Source organism: Equus asinus, chromosome 11 (genome assembly GCF_041296235.1).
Source record: "Equus asinus isolate D_3611 breed Donkey chromosome 11, EquAss-T2T_v2, whole genome shotgun sequence".
NCBI lineage: Eukaryota > Metazoa > Chordata > Mammalia > Perissodactyla > Equidae > Equus > Equus asinus.
The window spans coordinates 77,975,725-77,997,755 of NC_091800.1; positions in this window are offsets into that span (position 1 = coordinate 77,975,725).

Here is a 22,031-nt window from a genome sequence, read left to right on the forward strand (position 1 = left end):
CGTATGCGCTTAATCCTGTGATTTTGAGTCTCTGCCGCATTCTTATATTTCTCCAGGGATGCAACCACTGAAGGGAGCTCAGTTTCAAACAGGCTGGTAAAATAACATCCTCTGCCCTCCAAGGCGAGAGGTCAGGGCTTTGATCACAGAGTTCACTGCATGAGGAAGAGCTGCATAGAATGTGCTTGGCATGCAAGCGTCGGAAGGAAGAAGACTGATTAAAAAGTGACGGAGCATCCAAACCCGTATCCCCGTCCATTCAGGGGTTCCCGGGACGTGGGAAAGAGACTGTAACAGGCAGTGTACAAACTTCCTACAATGACTTTAATACTTAAATGTTCTTCACACTCACCTGTAACTGGCACAATCCAACCTCAATTTCACAGATGTTACAGCACCCATGCAGAAAATGCTGTGTTTACTTTAGTAAAAAACAGTGAACTATTTTTCAACAGCTTTCAGAGTAAAACTTTGAGAAATAAAACTTTAGGGCTTTTTAAAAAATGGGTTTTGGTGGTAATAATTTTTGGTCTTGGTTTTGGTTTTTCGACTGTGTGAGGTTTTCCCATATTCATCCCTTTAAATAGCTTTTTTATTCCACTGTTGGCTATAATGTCAGTACTAGAAAAATTCTGGGCAAGAAGTTTAATATGGGCAGCTGGTGGTAAAGCTCTTTCAACTCCTCAGAGTTGCGAGAGGCTCCAACTTTTTCCACCTAAAGTGCTCTCTGCAGACCCTGCCTCACACAGCACCCTCTCTTTCCACAGCCCCCCACTATTCTCCTACCCAGGCGATTCCCCAGGAACATACCTGATGGAAAATTCATTAGATTGGCTATTCCCTGTGTCCTCTTGTTTATTGGTCTTATTTTAAAATTTAATATCATCACTTGCATTGTCCTTATGCTAAAGATTTTCTTGTAGTAATGAAGCACGATACTGAGTTTTCAATTATAGCAGTTTCCTATTAAAGAAATGTACTTTAAAAAGCAAATCGAATTGAAGAAAAATATTAAGTGGAAATAATACAGGTTTAAAGGAAGATATGGGAAAATTTGTCACAGTGGTGTGCTATAATTGAAATCTGGGAAATGTGTATTAAAAACCTAAACACTTACCGGATGGAGAGAACTGATTATAAGGAAGAAAAAGGGTATGAAATGTTTAATAATAACCTAGATGCGGGCCCACTTACACCGTATCCTAGGTGAGTGATTTTCAAAATACAGTCTCAGATGTGTGTTCCACAAGCTGGTGCTGGGCAGCGTTGATACCTGAGACACATCAGTCATTTCCTGTTGGTGTTTGATGAAAAAGAGATATGCCCTCATTAGTTTCTCATCAAAACTAATATCTCCCTTCTGGTCCATTCTGACAGTTTTCCTGTTATGCCAAGTGGGAGGATGTCCCTTCTTGACTGAAAAAGCATGAAAACTATTGACCTGAATGCAGTAGATGGTGCGTGGAACAGCCAGAAAAACCTAGAGAGGTAGATAGTCTCATTAGCAAACCTCGCCATTAATAAAGGAAAAGAGAGTGCCTTCTCATTTTTTCCAATTCACAATTTAAACTTATTCTCACTCCTTTGACTCCACACTGAGAAGAGATAGCCCTCAGGGAATTAAGCAGAATTGTTATCATGTAGCTTAACCTTCTTTAATCTCTCCTTTCCACCTTCCTGAATCACCTTGCCTTTCTTCTTATTTGCGTGGTTTTCTTTCCTTCCATCAATATCTTTCCCAGTCAATGATTTATCATCTATTTGCATATTTGTTCATACCACTTAATCACTTTATGTTAATTCTGCTCCAATACCAAACACATACTTGGGTTTTCAGGCATCCAAAACCGCAATACATGTAATTGCCCACAAAATTGCTACCAAATACAATGAATTAGAAAGCTACTGAGTATTCACCAGATTCTATTAAATCTAATTATCTGAGATCCTTTGAATTACAATGAGATTGCTCATAGTTAAAAACAAGGAACAGTGCATAGTTAATTTGTTAATTTCTAAAATGCTACTAATTTTACATGGTGCTGTTACTGGCTTAACTAGGAGTGGGGTAATTCACATTCTGTTATGAGTAAGGCAAGCTTTTCAGTGAAGGCAAGCCACTCGTGGCTCTTTTCTCAACATCTTTCAACTGTGGAAAAATTGTCAAAATTTAGAGAACTTGATGCGCCCCTGGGTGGGGCGCTGATTGGCCTCTGAGGACAGCCAGAACTTTCATTAATGAAATCCATGTATTGATCATTTTCAAGATGTTTTTGTGACTCACTCCTTCCTTCCAGGTAATAGTCACCTTTAACTGCTCTGTTATGGATACTTATCAGAGCAAATTTCTGATTCCAGATTAGCCTCTCACTAGCATGTGCTAGAATTTAAAAAAAAAAAAAAAAAAAGGATGGTATTGGATTATGTTGAAGAATCAATGAATTTGTGCTGTTGGTGCTCAGGAAGCATTAACCAAAATGATCCAGCTAGATCGTTTAAAAGAAAATGCTGCCCTCTCCCTAGGCCTTTCCTGGTGTATTTTGATGCTTCTGCTCAAAGGAGACATGATCAAGGTCATTCTGGAGGAAGCTGGACACTGGAATGAGGCTCTTGTTTGCACATCACGACAGTGACTTTCCCTTTCAAGGCGTGCAGAAAAGCACATTCTCAAATGATCAAACACACTCCCCACAAACAGAAAATAACTTGACCCTCAGAGAGCCAAAGGGAAGAATCAAGAAGCCAGAGGATCTCTTTGCCTAGATCAAAATTTTCTGGCCACCAGGCCTCCTGGGAAAGGATACCTTGGTTTTTCCATACTGTTTTGCCTTGTTTGGTTAAAGCAACTCGTTTTTGCTGGGTAATCCATTGAAGTAAGAGGCAGGCAACCAGGCTGGCAGCTGTGGCAGTGGGCAGAGATGGAGAATCTGGATTCAGATCCACTGGCTCTATCAGCTCTGTGAGGTGTGGGCAAGTATTAAGCTTATTGGGGCCTCGCTTTTCTCCTCCCTAAAAATAACGAGAACATCAACTGTGAAAACTGTCTTAAGGACCTAATGAGCCAGGAAACAGGCAGTCCTTAGTAGGGGCTCAGTAGCTGTGACCTCGCTGCCCTTCTTTCTCCATATGCCATTTGCTCGGATGTTATTAGTAAGGATGCAAGTTGACAGCCACGGCATGCCCAGATCTGAACCAGCCGATCCCTCCAAATGGACCAAAAAGGATGATCTCATTCTCTCAAAGAATGTCTTATAATTCTCCGGCATCACTTTGTAGACACATTAAAATACCCAGTATTAATTCTCACACTTGAAACCTCTAGACTCTGGAGAGGATGTAACTGAGATTCGGAGAAGTTCAGGGACTTGCCAAAGATGACAGTGATGAGCAACGGCAGAACAGGGGCCCAAACTGGGCCTCTTGTCCCCCCGAAGAGCATTTGCTAAGTGGACTGTGCTTCCTCCCCAATTAAGATATATTTTTCTAGCAGAAAGGGAGAAAAAACTCGCATGTAAGCTAATCCCCACCTTCACATGCTCCCTTTGTACTCACACATGTGGGCTCCCCAGAGCTTTGTCTGCCGTGGGTTCTTCCACAGCTGTCAGACAAATCAAAGACCCACATGCAAAACGCAGCCCAGCCAACATTATGTGATGTGGTTTGCTAATACTTACTAGACTTGGGGTCTATAAAATAATGAATGGATTGCACTGGGGACTAAGAATAGAATTTTCATGTGGGACAAATGTAATCCTGAAGGGAAAAAAAAAGTTTTCCTGTCATTTAAAAGACAATGTGACTCCCTTCCAGTGGCCTTAGATTTCTAGCAAATGAGAACATGCTACCATCTCTTAAGACCTCCATGATGGATATAGTAGGTCCTGTTTCTGTTTTCTGTTTGACGAAAGCGTGTGTTAGAGAACACCCCAGGAGAAAAACAGAAACCTGGGTGAGGCGATGGATGTGTCTCAGGACACAAGCATGAGGGGGGCAAAAGCCTCTAGTTACAAAGCAGCCCCTTTTTGGAGGTGCTGCCACAGAGGAGCTGGGTGACCTCATAAATTAGCAGCCCCAGAGCACAAACAAGGTGCTTTTCTGAAGCGCAAGCACAGTGCAAGGCCAGCTTCTGATTCCACTCACCCTGCACTGTGCCAGGAGAAGACAGTAGAGCCCTAGAGTTGGAATCAGAAGTGGGCTAATTATCCAATTTTTAAAAATTATTATCATAGGGATGTGGATTTCTATTGTGGCCAAGCCTCTGTAATCCTTCCAACATCTCTGTGAGTGCTACATGAGAGTACCACTAGATAGCCATAATTCATCCATGCAACATGTTAAATTTCCCCAGCCAAGTCAGGGACAAAATGAACTAATGAAAATGATATCTCAACATAAGCACGCAATGTGCCCTGATTCCTTGCAAAGAACTGTTATTGCTATCCTCAGGAGAGAGGTTCCCTAGACTTATTGTAGGCAAAAGTCCTGGGGCCAGGTCTGCAACATTGCTGGGATCCAGGAATTTTCTTAGAAAAACTCTCTGCCTAGAAATCTATTGGCTAAAGTTTTGTCCAAATCACTTCACCTTTGAATAGCAAAATTATCCTGAATTTGATTTAGAGCTATTTGAAATGGTAAGATCAATCGAATCTTATTTTCTTTTAGTACTCCAGAAAAAATAGTAGCTTTAAATATGTCTGAAAAATATCATCCCTCTGAACAATCACACTAAGAATAAAAGGTTATAAATTATCAATTACACTTCCTAGGAAGACAGACTTATGAAGGCAGCATTCAAACCTGAGCTGACAACTTCAAGGAAAAAAGACATGGAAAAGGGAGTAGGTGAGAGGATGACAGTTCAGGCAAGGGGCCACATCCCTAATACTTTCTGTTCTCCTCAGTCTATTTTTTTTCTCTTGTTCCACTTCCACAAGAAAAAAAAAATATACATATATACAGAGAGAGAGAGAGAGGGGTGGGGGGAAAGCATAAGAAGAGGTGGTAAAAGCCTAGATCCTATTTGGTCCTAAGGCACCCAATAATGAAGCACGTATGTCCTTACTGGGTTTTTATTCACAGGTATACTGTGTTTTGTCTTCCTTTTGAAGTTCCATGTCAACTTCTGGTAGCTGGGACACAGCAAGCTCCAGAAAAAAGCACACCACCTCATGGCGCTTTCTCAGTTGTCCCAGAGCAGAGTCTCGCATTTGAAATGAGTTACTAGTCCTCTGAAGAAAGACACAACACACAGGCAACCCCTCTCTTGACAGAGCCTCATCCCTAAGCACAAATGGCCCTGTTAATGCTCGGAGATTCACTTTGGCGAATGCTATCATCCTTGATCTCGACCAGTCTATAAAGCTCCCTTTCTGAGGCCTCCTATGTGCAGCCCTGTTTTCCCACACCTGGCAGAGGGGATGGCAGTAACAATCTGCACTCACAGAAATTCCATCTGCCCCTTACAGAATCGATATAAAATGCCTCTCCAAGGAATGTCCGCAACAACGGAGAAATGCTGCACAGTAAACATCCCACATTCTATTAAACACATTATGGCTCGTACATGTTAAAAACACACTCAGTGAGGCCAAAGTCAGTTTTCTCTTCCTGAACTGCATCTGCACAGCCTGTTTGAGATCCTCTTAAAACTGCAGGATGTTGATAGAGAGACAAATAAAAGCTCGGCCCACAATCGGGAGTTAGATTGCAGCTGACCTAAGATTCCAAGGAGATAGAGCTTCAGTTGAGCCGGGCGGAAGGCTGGCTTTTTAGCTAGGGCCTATGAATCCATCTATATATATATACACACACACAATATATATACAAGCTTTGTCTTAACACTTCTGAATATTTATGGGATTTTAGTGTTTTCTTCACAATACTTGTAAATATACTGCTAAATACCCCATAACACATTTGAGCAGAAAATGAAATCCTGGGTAGAACACGCTCACTGACATAGACATACCCTGCCAACTAAGAATAAAATACTGCACTCGATTTGTTTCCTTTCTTTATCGTATTTCATGCTTTCAGTGCCAGTGTGTTAAGACATGAGGACTCACACAAACCCCAGCATTACTGTGTTACAGGCATGTTTTATGCATGTGACAATTCAGCTAAGGCAATCCACGACCTCATATTTCTCCTTCTATTTGATCCAAACTGAACTCTGAAACTTGGAAATTCAGGAATCCCACTTGTCAAAATATTCAGGGATTTTAAGTTTGTACTAAAATGAGAGAAATCCATAATTAGCAGGAGACAGCCTTTTCTTACCATTACGTTTCTGGCAAAAACAAACCCAGGAAGCACCTACCTAAGCAAACGCAGTTCAGAGACCCCAGGCGTCGGTAATTACTCTATTCACTCCAGACACTCATCAGTCAGCAGAGACAGGAGAACTCTTGATTGACAAAACAGGACGCTGCCCTTGCTAAAGGGTAATGTCGGAATGCAAATTCCTTGATTTATCATTTTATGCTGGGGATTGTGTTACAACAACTCATTGTGGAAGCAACTGATTTTTTTAGTTGGCTTTTTCACTTTCAAAGTTACTTCAAGAAAAGGAAAATGCTTTGATAATTCATTTTCAGCATTTCAAAAAATACCCACTGGCCATTGTACATGAGACTTAAAGGAATCCAGGAGGACATCACTGGTAGTCACTCATTCATTCACTCGTCTCTTGAACAGTTATTTATTGAATACTTACTACATACCTGTCACTATTCTAGACAGTTATTTTAAATTATAGATGTTCTTAAGCCTCTTACACATGAGTGTGCACGGAGTGGGGAGGAGACTGATGAAAACCAAATAAACATAGTTTAGAGGCTATTCGGAAAAATAAAACAGGGCAGTATGATGGAGCCTAAGAGTCATGGATTGGGGAGGTCTGGAACAGTCTCTGTAAGGTGGTGTTGGAGCTTGCACTCAGTGGTTAGTAGAAGGAAACCTTGCAGAGTCAGTGAAAAGACCCTAAAGCAACAATGGCTTGGTGTGTCTGACGGTAATGTGGCCTAAGGATATGGCCAAAAGCTAGGTCTGAGAGGTGGGGTGGGCAGGGAGCCAGCTCCTGAGAGGCCCCTATCATCTGGCAGTGGTAGAGAGTTCAGGTGTTTCCTAAGTGAAGGGAGAGTGCCAGGAGAAGACAAACAACGGCAACAACTCATGCTGAGTAGCCAGAGAGGGCATGTTTCAGGAAGCAACATTTAAGCAAAGACCAGAAAGACTGGATTCAAGTTTGGAAAACAAGAATGCAAAAGAATATTCTAGGCAGTGGGAATCATTCAGACGGAAGCTGTGGGACAGAAAAGGACCTTACGTATTTGGAAAACAGAAAGGAAGTGGATTTGTTTCTCAGGGCTGATGGATTAAAGTACCGCTAACCTGGCAGCTTAAAACAACAGAAATTTATTCTTTCACTCTTCTGGAAGCCAGAAGTCTGAAATCAAGGTGTGGGCAGGGCCAGCCTCCCTGAGACTCTGGGCCGAATCCCTCCTTGCCTCTTTCTGGCTTTTGATGGTGGCTTTTGCTCCTTGGTGCTCCTTGGCTTGCAGCCGCATCACTCCCATCTCTGCTTCTGTCATCACGTGGTGTTCCCTCTATGTGTCTGTGTCATTACACAGACATCTTCTCCTCTTATAAGGACTTCAGGCATATAGGGTTAGGGCTCACATTAATGATCTCTTCTTAACTTGATGACATCTACACCATCACTATACTTAAATAAAGTTACATTCACAGGTGTCAAGAGTTGGGACTTCAACCTATTTTTTTTGAGGGAGGGCACAATTCAACCCACAACAGGAGGCCACCATGGCAGAAGTTGGTGAGCAAGTTGGAGAGTGGCATGAGTTTACGTGGGTGAGACAGGTCTTGCCTCCAACCTTGTAGACTGCAGTGAGCAATTAGGATTTTATTCTAAGTGAATACAGAGCCCTCATATAAAGGAGAAATGCGACAGTTTACATTTTTAAATGGTTTCTAGATGCAGTGAAGAAATGAATTTGGTTGGAAGCAAGAGCAGCAGTGGAGAAAGAGGCCACTGTGGTGGTCGAGAAGAAAGGGCTTCGGTGGAGGCAGCCATGGACAATCAGGTGGACTTGACGTACATCCTGGAGAAAGAAACAACAGGATTTGACAATGGGTTGGGCATTAGATGTGCAGGTGAAGGACGGAGAGCAGTCGAAGATGATTCCTAGGTTTCTGGCTGAGCAGCTGGGCAGACTATAAAGCCATAAACTCAGAATGGGGAGACGGGAGCAGTAGGTGCGGGGAGACAGTCAGGAGGAAGCTCACACATGACAAGTCCAAGACGCTCGTGAGACATTTGAGAACACAACTCAGAAAAGCAGCTAGACAAATGGGTCTGGAATCGGGAGAGCGATTCAAACTGAAGATAAGAATCTGAAAGATCTTGTAATGTACGAAAAATATTAATAAATTCTATTTTTGTTAATTGTCTTAATAAGGCATTATTTCTAGACACAGTTACAGTTGTAGATACATATGTTAGCTAAATCTAACATAACCGAAATATTTAAGTGCAATTCACTGACTACGGCTCAGGAGACAACCTGGTGACACAAAAAAGGTGACAGAATATTGCTTGTAGTACTTGCAAAAATTGGTATATGGCCCACAGCAAGTCTAAATCTTTGATTCTGCTATTATTGGGCCATCTTTATATTTGTGTGTTAATTAGGATGCATTTCAAATTGAGTAGGAAGCAAAGGGGATATTACATTTATAAATATTATGAGGCAAGTAAAAAGTACGATGGCCAAATCCTATCAGGGTTGGGTTTTGTGAATTTTTTAAACTCTTTGCAAGACACCCAGTTATACAGCCATGACTCAAAGCCATGGCTCCTCAGTGGCGCAGGCCAAGACTCGTACCAGTGCGTAAGATGCTCTCACCTTATGCACGAATGCTCTCGTGGCCAGGCTAAACAGACCAATTGCTGAGAGTTGTCTATGGAGGAGAAAGACTGTACCTGTTAAGCATATGACTTTCCAATTCCGTAAACACGAATTTTAAACTGCTCGTCTTCTTGTGTTTTCTGCCACCCCCTGACATCCAAGTGAGGAGCAGTTAGGCCCCAAGGAACAAAGTCTTGGTTCAGGTAGATTGCATTTTAATTCACTTTCAAAAGATATCTATTTTAGCTTAACAGCGTGACAAAATAGGCAAAATAGTTTGAGCCAGAAACATTCTCAAACAAACAGAATACTAAATATTTATATTCATTTATTTAGTAGTGTTACAACATTTAAAGTTCAGTAAAATTTTCAGGAAATCTATATCTTAAAAATATACATAATACAAATCTGTATTATAGATATATATTTATATGAATTGTATGTATATATATATATCTTCAATTTAAGCGATAGTCAATTTATTCTGCAGTAACATAACTGCATAGATCTAAACTCAATCCCTAGCCTACATCATATATTTTCAGAAAGGAAAATGTTTCCCATTTCTGTTAATCTAGAGAGACTGCAAAGTGCTTTCAAATATTACATATTTAAAAAATAGATTATCATCTTGAAGGCTTTTTAGGGAGAGGGGATAGTGCTGAATTACTTTGTAAAATATGGGGGTTATGAGCCAGGCTAATGTGGTTACTGTGGTCATAGACTTTTGCCTGGATCAAAACCACAAGCGTCAAGAGCAAGTAGAATTCCAAAAATCACATCATTACAATAAATATAATTAACTACTGTAAAGAGGTCAAGCTCAGGAATCTGGGAGAGTCTAAAGATCTTGGAGCATATTTTACAATTATTTTCAGAGCACAGAAATTACATGGTTCTTGGAAGTAATGCTCACACTCAATCTGATTCCATCCATTAGAAAATCCATCCTGAGTATCCAGTGTCTCAAGTGAGCCCATGTGGCATCCAATCTGGAGGAATTTGTTTGTTTGTTTGTTTGGGTCTGACTTTAACACTGGGTTAGATTTCATCATTAGAATCATCGATTGTAACCAGTTGGCATGCGACTGGCCCTGACTGGCTTTGCCTGGTTTAGTTTAATAAAGGGATTCAGTTCCAGGGTTGGCAATGCTGATGGAATTGGATAGAACAGGGGAAAAAGGCTTGATAAAATCAAACTTCGCCAAAAAGGTGAAGTACAATTGTTAATTTAAAACAGCTTTTGTGATTTTGTCATAGCTTTACATTGTATGTTATTGTAACTAAAGACTGGACAGACGCAATACCAAAAAGATGACAATCAGAAAATTCGCCCACGGCAATTTTGACTCCAAGTATAAAAGTTATGATTCTAAATAATGTTTCAGAAATACAACTTCCTCAAGCCAAAATCATAGCTCAGCAATTAAGTGTTTTCAACACAGTACCACAAAATTAAAACTTTGTATTCAGAGAATATTGCAGAGCTTATCACTTTCTAATTACTCCATGAGCACCTACAGTATGCGTATTATGAGAAGGCCAAGTTTCCCACATTGACTCATTAATTCAGGCATCTCCTTTTAAAACAAAGTTTATACATTTGTTAGTGTTCAAACTTTTAAGCCTAAGATCTCAATTGGCCTGAATTTGCAGACAATTTCATTTAAAAATAATATTTTGATGTCTTGAACTACTGGGCCAATCACACTCAGGCCTCATATTCCCTTACTTCTAAGAATTTGATTTTTTAGCCATTCTTTTACAACTCACAGAAATCTCAAACTCAGCCCATCTTGTAGAGCGTGCTCTCTGATCACACTTTAATGCACATGGGACTCATTTAGGGATCTCATCAAACGCAGATTCTGATTTGGTAGGTCTGGGGTGGGGCCCAACCCAACGTGGGTCAATGCTGCTTGTTTGAGGACCAGTCTCTGCATAGCAAGATCATAGAAAACTCATCTTCTCTTGGAACTTGCTTTTCATCCTGAGCTCTGTCTTTCAGAAAACAGCATTATTATTTATCCATTAGTATCACTACACACTTCGCTTTACTTCACTACCACGTGAATTGCCCTCCCCTCCTTACAACGAACAGACAAATCCTATTTGTTGTCCACTCTTGTTAATTCATGCTCTGAAGCATCTGGATTATGGCCCTCCTCTTCATGTACTTTGCCAGTCTCTTATATTTGACCTCATAATACTCACCTAGACTTTCCTAATTATCTCCTACCTAACTAGTCTTTTTTTCCCCACCAGTTTCCTCCCCTTCAATACTCCCTACCTGCTACAAGAAAATGATCTTCCCAAAGCACATATTTCTATCATATTATTACATTGCTTCAATACCATTCCCTCAATCTAAACTTCCGTCTCTTTCATAAACGACAAACTCTTACTTTTCTTTCAGAGTCACCACAGAGCTGCCTCCACTCTCACAGCTCTCCATCCACCATTCACAGCAGACAGAGTACTGTCTCCACAGGGCTCTTCCAGTATCTATTAATAACTCTTTCGTGGAACCAGTAGTGTTTTATAATAACTTATTGCATATTTGTCTACTTTTCAGATCTTAGAATGTTGAAAATCAAGGACTAGGTCTTTCTTACTATTTTTTTCTCAAAACCTAGCACAGTGGGGCTGGCCCCATGGCCTAGTGATTAAGTTCGGCACGCTCTGCTTCAGCAACCTGGGTTCTATTCCCAGGCATAGACCTGCACCTCTAATCGGGGGCCATGTTGTGGCAGGAACTTGCACGCTAAACGGAGGATGACTGGCACAGATGTTAGCTCAGTGCTAGTCTTCCTCAGAAAAAAAGAAAAAATCTAGCACAGTGCTTGATGCTGAGTATACTCACAGCAAATATTGGTTGAATGACAGACTTTTTAAAAATTTAAATGATCTAGTTGATTTAATGGAAGAAAGTGTTCTCTGCATCTAAAATAAGTACAAAAATGAAAATGTTGACTATAATTAATCTATATCCATGGCACAAACAGTTGATTCTATAATTGAAGGTAAATAGCTAGTACCTAGTAAACACAATTTGAGACAAGAATAGTTGGAAATATGAAATCTGAATTTCCCAAGAAGTACAGTCTTGAATATTTCATTTCAAAGCTTCAGATTTCCAAAATCAAATCAATTTGAGTCCTTATTATTATTGAAATTCTATAAAACAAGTTAACTTGAAGTAAGGGATAACTATACGTAAAATACTGAGATGTACACAACCTATGCATTGACTCACCTTCAGCGCATTTTTTTAATTATGTGCCAACCATATTTCGAACACTGACCTGGTCTCTGCCACTGAATTCCTCATGGTGCTGTGGATGAGGATTGGTGTTTCCCCAGACTCCTTTATCCTGCAACAAGGTTTACAAAAAGAATTGACTCATGGCCTGTTGCAAGGGGTGTCCTTTGATCAAGAGAGGGCAATAGAAGTTTCTGGAAGGAAAGGATGGAAGGTGACACTGACAAAAATAGGAAACCATCCGTCTCAAAACACATACCCAGGCTAATGTCCACAGGTGAGCAGTTTCATTACAATAGCTCTTTACTGTGCACACAGCATCTCGTATTCCCTTGCTGATTGGATCCTCTCAATAACTCTGCAAGGGAGGTAGGTCAAATATGATTTTCCCAATTGGACAGAGGCATGGATAATTAAAATGTCATGCACAAGGTTACCCAGACGCAAGGAGGACTAAGACCCAAGGCTGTGTTCACCTGTGGGCAAGCCTTCCCTCTACTGCAGCACCCTGCGCTCCTCGGGTCTGTTCCATATAGCGGCTGGCAGACTTCAAGCCGGCATCTAGTAGGAGCACTGTCACCGAAGGATTCACTGGCAATCTGAACAGCAGCGCCTGGAAACATCCTAATGTGGCTTGCGGGGAGCTGCTTCTGCTTGGAACGATGTTGTCTGCCTACCGTCTTGAAATTCCATTTGTTTTGTTTTGTTTTGTATTTTGCCTTCCCACTTAGTTTTATCTCAGCCAATGAAAGGAATTAGAGGATGTGTATTAAGGACTTAAATGGAAATATTTTTGCATAAGTTTGGGGAATGGAGGAAGCAAATGAAGTTTGGAATAGAGACATGAACTAAAGTGGAAATGGAAAAATTGTCATCATGTGGCATTAACGATAACTGCCTTGAGTTGGCATTTGCCCTAAAACAAAACAAAAAAAAAAACAACTAGGTTCAGGTGTCTCAGTAGGGATTTGCAGTTCTGACATCCACCTTTAGGCAAGAGAAGTCTGAAATAAGGAAGTTAATAGAACAAAGATAAAACCACAGTGTCAGGCCCACCTCAAGGACTTCTCCTCATGTTGACAAGGCCAGTTTTTATAGGTAGCAATTCAGAATTGAAAACTAGTGGGTTAAAATTTTGAAGCCTTTTGAAATCTGAATTACCCATTTCTTTCAAATTATTCTGCATCCATACTTGGACTTGTTTTCAAATTCCTGCCTCAAAACACTTCTCCTGAAGCACAGGAAAAATGCGTGAAATTCTAAAGCCTGTAGCTATTATTCTGGCCTATCTGTTTAATCACTTGACCATCTAAATACTATATTTTGATTGTAAAAGTAGTCTCAAGAGATGTCAGACTGAAGGCAGGTAATTTTCCTTAAAGGAAACAAGTGACATAAACAGAATACTGACAGGGCAGAAACCAGCGCTGTCAGAGTCCATATGCTTGTATTTTTAGAACAGGATACAGCGAAACAGAAGGAAAGGGATCTAGATAAATAAATGAGACACCGTTTGTGACAAGCAAAAGCTTTTTTTACCTATTGAACAAACACGACGTCTCCAATCGTCGTTGGCAGGAGCTTCACAGGACAGAGCCAAGACAGAGAGCCGTGCTATTTATGTAGTGATCCAATCCTTTTCCTGAACGTCTCACTACATAAAAGGCAGACCATTAACAATAGAATATTAACCAATTTAAATGTAATCGCTTGCCTGTGTGGAGAAGCTGCTGCTGAAATGTATCCCCACAATTATTTACGGGTCTCTAAGGCTCTTTATCTGAAAGGGGGAAACGGGAGCTGAGACCACAAAGACGTTTTTTTCATCTCCAATGATCCATGATAGATATAAACAAGATGATGATACTCTGAACATATTTAATTGACCTGACTGTAATAAACTGCAGCTGGGTATTTTCCGTTTATGGTGTTCTAAAGCTACTCGCACTTCAGACGTTAGGAAGTCATCACATTGCAAAGGTTTATCTTCGAGTCAGAGAATGGCAGCCGGCTGGAGCTGCAAGGGGCCTTTTGCATCCTTCCTTTCCTTTCCCAGAAAGCTAGGTTTAGGTTTGGCTGTCGGCCCATAAAAACCTTCCAAACAGCTATCAGGAACAAAATGGGTTTTCAAAGTCTGCATAATAGAATATATAAAAGCTTCCATTACTTATTTTTGGAATATGTATGTAAATAACAGCTGCATACGTTTTGCGGCTATGGTTTTCAAAGAAAAACAAAACGACCAACAAAAATCCCATTATTGATAACTAATAAGGTGTTTGCGAATAAACAGGTAAATTAGATCACTGATATCTCGTGGGTTTTTTTTTTTTTTCAGCAAAAACAAGGACCCACTTCTTGTTACTGCTTTTAACTTGGCTTGCATTTAAAAGTATAAGCATTAATATGTCTACGTCGAAAAGTATGTCTTCTGGCTGTGTCTACCTGAGGCAATGAAATTGAGCCGTGACCATACGATTCAGTTCAGGTGAGCCAGAAGCTCACTGCCTGTCCGCACGGATGCCAAACGGCGCAAATTGGGACTTGCACGGGACACATTCATCACGAACAGGAACATGCCCAAGCACAGCTTCATCTAATACGGCACAGCCAGCAGCGTCCAGGAAACGACAGTAACCCAGGCGCAAGCGACCCCGGCGCAGCTTCCCCAGCAAGGAGTCCGTCTGCGCAAACTCCTCAGGTGCTCGCCCGCGGAAGACGTAGGGCCAGGCGCGGACAGGTCTTCAAGCAACTCCACCAGTGGCTGGTTACAAGGGACGATGATATCGACACATACAGTGCTTTGGTTCAAATAGCAGGGTTCTTTAGTCACGCTTCTAGACAGGTAGAGTTACGTGGTTACCAGAATTATCTTCAAATAATGATGGTCTGGAAGGGAGTTTTCTCTGCTAAATTCCAGCTGGTGAGTGAAGCATTTTGATTAATTTGTAGTCATGCCGTCTCAGGGTGTCATAAATGCTATAGTAGCATTTATGCTGCTAGTAGCCACTGGACACAAATAGCTCAAATGGAGCTCCTCCAAATTGAGACGCATTGTGCACGTAAAATACATGTGGGATTTTGTGGAGCTAGTGTAAAAATAGAACGTAAAATATATCATTAATAGTTTTATATTGATTACATATTAAAATTTTATTTTGGATGTATTGAGTTATACAAAATATATTATTAAAATTAATTTTTCCAGTTTATGTATTTTTAATGTGGCTACTAGAAAAATTTAAATTACATGTATGGCTTATATTATGATTCTATTGGACAGTGCTACCGTAGAATATTTGACCAATTTTCAAGCCTAATAATATCAATTTTATGCATTTTCGCAACCATGTCAAATACAATGATTTTTTTCAGCTGGGTTGGAAATTATGTTGTATTTTGCACAATCTTAAAGTAAATTTTTAGGCTGTTGAATTATGAATTAATCAGTTTTATTCTGCATGAGATAAGCTATGTAACTTTTGCATGTAATTGACATTCTCTAAGGAAAAAAGTCTAACCCTCTACATATACTAATTAAAGCCAATCTATGTCTTCATAAAAACAAACGAACACCATGTATGGCGTGCCCACTTTGCAGTCGGTGGTGTGCTGTGTTCTGGAGGAGGGTAAAAGCATAAGACAAGGTCCCTGATTTCTAAGAGTTCTGTGTTTATGGGAAGGGACTATCTTGCACACAAGCAAAATGACAACAAAACTATTCAAGTGAAGGAGGAGAGATGAGAACACGACATATGGAAACACGGTGGAGGAAGCAACTCGATGCCCTGTAGAGCTGTCGTATTATAGGCCCACCACGCACACCTGGGTTCCCTCAGTCCTCCCGTGTTACAGATGAGAAGGTAGAGGTATGGAAAGGTGACATTATTTGTGTATAGGCAGTGAGAGGGGGAACACAGATGTGCCCCACACTGAGCTCTCCTAAAGCCCATCATTGTGCGTCTCCACTACAGGAAGGCCAGTGACAGGGGACACGCAGAGGGACATTCCCCATTGAGGAAATGCCATTTCTAAGGAACTCAACTGAAAAGCTCCATGTGTCCAGGAGAGGAGTAATTCTGTCTGCTAATCATAAGTTCTCCTGGAATAAACTGAAGGTCCAAATATCTGTTCCATGCTTTGTAATACCACGATTTTTAAATTTTAAGACTCTCTATCTTGCTAAGAGTCTACTTGCCCTAATGTTTAGGTCCACCAGTACTTCTCCAACACCCCAAAGAGACAGCCCCATGATGCAGGTATCCATGCTCCTGGGCAGGCCGCTCGCTAGTGATGAAGTCCTGGAGGCCGAAATACTGTCTCCTCCTAATGCTCATACATCAAAAGTCCTCAACCTGGAATCCTCTAAAATGGATCAACAAACTTTTTCTGCAAAGGGCTACATAGTAAATATCTCCAGCTTTGCAGGACCTACAGTCTCTGCCATAAGCACCCAACTCTCCTGTTGTAGCATGAAGGCAGTCACAGAAAATACAGAAACAAATGGGCGTGGCTGTATGTATTCCAATACATTTTATTAATGGACACTGAGATTTGAGTTTTATATAATTTTCACATGCCACAAAATCTTCTTCTGAGTTTTTTTGGTGATTTAAAGATGTCCGAACCGGTCTTAGCTCACTGCCCCCCATCCCTAACCACGCCTTCTTTGTGAGACAGTCATCTGTCTTCTGCAGGGAAACCTCACATCCCTTGACTTGTTCTTTGGGTGACATGGTTTTTGAGAATTGTCATCCATCTGTCACCTCAAATGCGGAAGCATTCAAGGAAAATCTGTGAACACTAGTACTTAATAGTACTAGTACTAATATGAATACTAGTAGGTTAATACTCCTCCTAAGTGTGGCAGTGAGAATTTATTAAAATTCTCCCAATATGGTCTTCCAGGGCTGGCCATGGTGGGATCTGGATACGATGTTTTATTAACAGTCCAAAATTGTGTTTGCAGTATTCCCTGAACTGTGTTTAGAAATGATGAACAAAAAAATTTTTTAAGTCATGAAATTGGTTTTTTCTTTCTTATTTCCTCGCAAGTTAGTATTCATCAGCTCCGCAGAGGAGGAAAAGCAAGCCCACATATCCCATTTCCATTTATATCCTGCCTGCCAGGCTCCCAGAGTGCCTTATATTTCCTCAGGAGTTACAAGTAACAGAACGCTTCTAAAAGTCATTTCATTTAATCCTTGCAACAAATCTGGGAGGGAAGTCTTGTTACCGCCTGTTGACACATGAAGAATCTGAGGCTGGTACAGTGGCAGCGCCCTCCTCTCCCAGCACTCTTTCTGTGCTCCCTTCTCTACCTCTGTCCTTGGAGTCAGCAAGTTCAAACCCAGCTTCAAAGCACTCCAGGATCAGTGAGTTCTTCCAATCTCTGCTCCTTTACAACCCAGAAAGAGACGTGAAAACAACTGAATTATGAAGCGTAAGTGCCCTCATAGAGAAATAAGAAGGGGCTGCCGTGGGAGCGGAAGAAGATGTGAAAAATGAAAGGGAAGAAAAGTAGAGGAGGCATAAGGAGAATGAGATCTTATTTTTGTCTTCCTGTCTTTTCATGCTTAGCACTCAATCACCCCCTATTCAAAAATGTTTCGGTACTTTTGTGGAAAGGAGATCAAATAGAGATGCCTCTGAAATGAGGACAGTCAACGGGTCTGTTTTAGGGTTATTAAACCCTGAGAGTTTAAAGTAGAAAATAATGTACTTAAGAACATGTCAACATCATTAGGGACAAAAGCCTTGCCTCCACTTTACTGAGTCCAGAATGTTAAATTTTTATGGCTCTAAACATTGGCATTTTAAAATACTATTTTAATTTTATCTATTCATATGCAAGAAATATTTCCAATACAGACAAAGGTGTTTACATTCTAAAGCCAGGAAGCTTTGATGGTTAATACCAGTTGATTGCCCTGGTATATTGTCATTTGTAGAAAAGTTAACTGTGCTAATGTTACCATCTCTTGCCAACCTGTCATTAGTAAGGGGGTTAGGAGAAATACTTTTAGCCCAATTATCATCCCAGCTGCTTGTCAATGTCAGTTGTATTAGCACAGCTGAGACTTAACATTAAACCTGAGCTACAATCAAATGATTATTTAGTCTTTTCTTTTTAATCAGACAGTTGCTTCCTCCACGTAGAATAATATGTGAGTTCTGTTCATTGATTAAAAAAAAAATGATGAAGTCCTAATTCAAGTTAATATGGATGAAGGAGCTTTGTTTTTCAATTGAAATTAATCAGATATGTCAACATTTACATGAAGCGTTTGTATTAGTGGAGAGAATGCAGAAGCACTCAAGGATAATCCAAAATGAATTGTCCAAATGAACAATCCAAAAAGGAATTTATATGTTGTTTCATGGTTTGATTGCAAAATTGCAAAAGCTCAAAACTGGCATTTCTATGCATTGAAGGAACATTGCAAGGAGCTTTAAAAATAACAAGGCCCACTTGGTTTCAGTTCCATCAGGACAGTTTTGATCCCCAACAACCACAGTAATATGTGACACACTATCTCCTTCCTTGCATTTGAATATGAATATTTGAAAATTGGAGAATTCATTTCAAAAATGTTGAAGCCATACTGTAAAGTTCTGACTTGGGCTTCCAGTACCAACAGACTGGCCAAGAAATGGCTCAAATGCTAAAGTCTGTGAAGGAACCTGGGGCCACATTGTATGTGGACTGAAGCAAACTTCCAAGCACGGGATTTGAACCCTGGACACCTTTATTCCCATCACTGCTCCTGCCAAATTGTAGCCTCCTTGATGTGCTCTTGTGGTCCCTACTGTGGGGTATATGCATCCCTGAGTGTAGGCATTGGATCCATCAGAGTGAGGCAACAAAATATCAAAACATTTACTCATGCTTTTTAATCTATAAAAGAAAAAATAAGCGTTATCTAAAATGTGGATTGATTCAGGTGGCCTTGCTCTATCCATGTTCACTAGTCAGTTTCAGAGATCATAAGATCTAGTCTTAACAAATTAACCCTTACAAATTACACAGTGCTTTAACAATAATCCCTCAAAAAAGCAAGAAACTGCAGCCTCCAGATCAAAAGTGGTACTACTAACACAGGTGTTTGTGTTAGTAGTACTACTTATTTAATGATAAGAAAATAGTGAAGCAGATAGCAAAGCTGACCCCCTTTTACTTTAGATAGAAGCCACGAACTTCATCTGCTCCTTAGAAGTACTGATGACTTTCCAATAATGTTCGTTTTTTGAAAGAAACTTGCCATGTGGATAGACTTTTGAAGAAGATCTTTGATATATGTATGGGGATGTAACCAACCACATGGTTATTTTGCTGGAGACAGTGTCACTTATAAAGTGTTCATTTCTGTGTACTTCAAAACATTGAATATGTAAATTTTTTCTAACCTGTTAAAAGAAATCTTCTAAATGATGAGTTTCAGTGGTTCCTGAATTTGTTGAAAGTAAAAAGTGCAAACCGCAATACCTCCCAATGAATTTGAAGAATAACTGATCGACATCGGGAAAGATAACAATTTACCAGTCTCATTTCAGCAAAAAACTTGATCGCAGGCAAAGCCAATGCTCACTTCTTCCATATGGCTCTTCCTCTCTATGTGATGTCTGCCCACGTCACCTCTAATACCTTTATGACCAAGGATGGGAGAAGTGTCAGGTGAATGGAAGGAGTCACAGACCAGTCTGTCCAACTCATATACTTGACCAAATCACTCTTGCTTTTTCTAAAATCTCCCTGTAGTGAGGTGGACAATCTATTGTTTGAATTTGAAAGACATGCTTAGAATACAAGGTAAATAAAGGCAGTTGCTATATCATCAGAGTTAAGATTAAGATGAACAGCTACTTGCAATTCTGAATATTGAAGATGTGAATACAGGGGTATTTCACTAAGGAAGGTACTTCCAAGAGACCGAAAAGCAAGTCTTGTTGGGACAGGCCTCACTAGGGCCTCCTGAGCAAGGCAGCAGAGGTTTGGCTGTGTGTGCACCCCCAAGTATCTGATCTCCCACACACATGCACATCTAAAATCGTTAGGACACTTTTACAGGAGTAATGAGTGTTTGAAAATAGATTTAAGGCAAAAGAACCAAAGAGAACATACAACTTAAGTTCAAAATTGCAATCATCATGAAATGTGCCAAATCTCTAAAGGTAACTATAAACTGTTCACAATTCTTTCAGCATAGTGTTAGCAGCTGGCACTGGAGGGTGTAGGATTCAGTCCTAACAAGTCAGTAAATACTATCTTATAAGGCACTGCCAGAAACATATTGCCTATATTAATATTCATTAATTAATTTCAATACATGGGCAAAATGAATTTTAATTACTTTGCAATCAAAAGTGCTTGCAGTAATGTGAATGCTGATGATATAGCAAACATGGCTACGCTGTACATCTTACCAAAGCTCTAATTGAGTAAAATGCACAAAACCAATGTGTGAAACACATTACCGTTTTGAAGATAGTCACATTATCTATGCTCACAAATGAAGACTAAAGCCACATACATTAGTTTACAAAGAAGACAATTGTTTCATCCTAGAATGTAAAAACTCTTTTATGCAATTTCTCTTCCAAATATAATTGTTAAAAAAAAAATCTTGTCCTCATTTTCAAAGGGTGTATGGTTTGAGGTGTTTCTCAAATGTATACCAATGAATAATTGTCCTTTAAATGAGTGCGCTAGAGCTTTAAATCAAAGCCTTTTGATGACACAATTCTCATTTAAGATGTCAAACTCTCTTCTTTGACTGAGAACAGCAAGAGGAAAGGATTTGATACACACAGTTATTTTCCCAAAATCTGTTCCTTCAGTCCCCTTGTCATTATTTACACAGCAAATTATTGACAGTTTATGGGGTTGCCTACCCTGTGGCCATCAGAATCTCTTTCCCAACCACATCTTTCTTGTTCACTTTAGTACCTCTAACACTCAGCAAGTGCCTGGCATCTTGTAGATGTTGCAAAATGAGTGTTTCTGATATAAATGAATGTATGAATAAAAACTGTACAAAGCATAACTGGTTCTAGATAGGTCCTTCAATATCAGAGATTTCAAGAACATCCTTTACTGAGAGTGGGAATGGGGTGAAGGGTTTTTGTTTCCACGGGGCGTTACTGGGAGGTGGGCAGTAACTCAGAGGCAGCCATTGGCTAAAAGGAGGGACACCACCAGCTGGATCGAAGAGGCCAGGAATATCATCCTACAAGACACTTTTTTTTCCTCTATCAAAAGCAGAAAGACAAAAGAGGTGAAACTCTCCTTCCTTCAGATACCTCATAAACACGAATCCAAGTACGCATTACCATTGTATGTGGCAGCTAAGCCTGGTCTCTGCAGATCCAGCTGGGACCTCTTCCTATTGCATCCTGAAGACCAAGCCTGGGAAGTCAGCCGCAAGAAAGTCTAGCGGAGACACAGCAGGCAGGGGAAAAACAACAGAGAATGGACTGGGCAGAAGACAAGTGGAAAATAACCCACACACCTAAATATTCCACAGAATTATTACCAGGATTCCATAAGATAACATCTACTTACATACTTTAGAAAGAACTTGAAGTGTTGTTTTTCAAGTTGGGTAATATTTGTATTATGGATAACTTCTCTTTTGGACATGTTATTCTTTATTCTGCTCTTACCAAGGGATTTTTGATTTTTCCAATTAGTTCATGAGACATGAGAAGCGGTTGGAATGAGTTCAAAGAAAGTACATGAAGGAATAAGTTTGAGGAGGGTAAATAGCCATGGAAGTAGGGGCAGGGACAGTCTTAAGGGAAAAGTTGTAAAACAAAGATTGTTGAGGCCAAATGGACAGGAG